Raw genomic sequence first — 2,042 nt, forward strand, 5'->3', positions numbered from 1 at the left:
TGTAATGTCTTAAAGATTTCCAGTATATTTAAGAAACTGACTATATCATTTTAAGTGCCAAGCACCAATGTATAAGGATTGCAATTTCTACATAATGGTTGTGCAGGACTATCTTATTCTTTCTATTTCCACTAATCTCTATATGTATGTAATGTCTAGGTATGTTATGATCTTTCCATATGTTCCTTGATTGTTGTTATATTACTATAGAGATATGTATTTGGATTTTTGGATAACTTATTCAGGATGGTTAAAGTATTTCATTGGCATTAATATGCTCTTAATATATTTCTGATTCAAGTCTATTTAAATAAATACATATATGTGTGCACACTACATGTACATATGCATATAGTCATACTTATATGTGTATATATTCAAATACCTATATATGTATACATATATAAGAATATACAGATGTGTACATACATATATATATAGAGATACATATATTATAATTTTTATTTGTCTGTAAGTTATTGGCTCATGCCTGTAATCCTAGGCACTCAGGAGGCTGAGATCTGAGCATCATGGTTCAAAGCCAGCCTGTGCAGGAAAAGTCCATGAGACTTTTATCTCCAATAAACCACCAGAAAGCCGGAGGTGATACTATGGCTCAAGTGGTAGAGCTCTAGCCTTGAGTGGAAGAGCTGAGGGACAGAGCCCAGGCCCAGGGTTCAAGGCCCAGAACCACCACCACAACCAGCAACAAGGAAAAGATTACTGCCTCAAAAAGCAATAGTATTAAGCAGTCTTAAAGATAGGATCAAGTCTAACATTTTAGAATTATCTTAGATACCAGCAACTTTCGAGTCCAATGAGCCATGAGCCCTCAGCATGTTGACTGAATTTCTTAGTTTATTTACACAATCATTATAAGTATGCATTTTCTCATCTATCTTTCTTTCATTTCACCACAGACTGTGTATTTATCCTTTATGTCATACTTGAATACCAAAGCCTTTGGAAGATAGTTATTAATTGGTGCATATTAATTATATGAAGATATCTTATTGCAATATTTTACATTCTCACATATTGATGAAGGGCCTGATTAACCCGTTTCTGGCTTTCTCCATTTCCATTGCCCTTTATATTTCAACTGTTTTCTTTGAATTTCTTTATGCTACCTTCACATATTCTCAAAATGTATTAAAGTACTATTTACTCACCATCATTGAAAATTATACAATGCTGAATATAAAAGCAAACATCTAAATAAATGGAGACATAATTTTTGTCGATTGGAGGATACAATTGAGAAAAGATATAAATTGTCTCTTCCCCTTTTTTTGGTCATTCATGGGGCTTGAAATCTGGTCCTGGCGCTGTCCTTCTGCTATTCATTTCAAAGTGAATGCTCTACTCATTGAGCAACTGTGCCACTTCTGGTTTTCTGGTGGTTAATAGGACATAACAGTCTTACAGACATTCCCATTCCAGCTAAATTTCAACCACAATCCTCAGATCTCAGCCTCCTATGCAGCTAGGATTACAAGCATAAACCAACAACACTCAGCTTCATAGTTTTATTTATGTTTATGACAATTTCTAAGAACACCTGACTAGCACTCTTTGAGTCATTGACAAAGAAAAATAATCTGGAATATATTTCTCTGTCCAATATTAAAGCTATTAGTGTAAAATTGTTATATTTGTAGAGGAAAGATTATCCAGCTCAATGGGTCTGTAGGGCACCAGATTAGATCCACATAAATATTATCAAGGAATATTTAATAAGGGCTAAAACCAAACATTTGTGGAATGATGTTCTGTTTAATAAGTGGTGATACATTAGGCAGTATTTAGGAAAATTAAAAAGTGAACATTGACTTAAACATAACAATTTATTCAAATGTTAACTTCAAACAGGATTAAAACGTGGCATATAAAACAAAAAGAGAGATGGAAATTTACAGCAACGGAAGATGTTTTGACAATTTTGAGATTTGGCATTAAAATTATAGGAAAGGAAAATGAAAGAGTTGAACTCATTGAAAGTGTAAAACAATTTAGCCTATGAAAATTCATATACAAGTGGT

Source organism: Dipodomys spectabilis, unplaced genomic scaffold (assembly GCF_019054845.1).
Source record: "Dipodomys spectabilis isolate Male_0828 unplaced genomic scaffold, ASM1905484v1 ptg000224l, whole genome shotgun sequence".
Lineage (NCBI taxonomy): Eukaryota > Metazoa > Chordata > Mammalia > Rodentia > Heteromyidae > Dipodomys > Dipodomys spectabilis.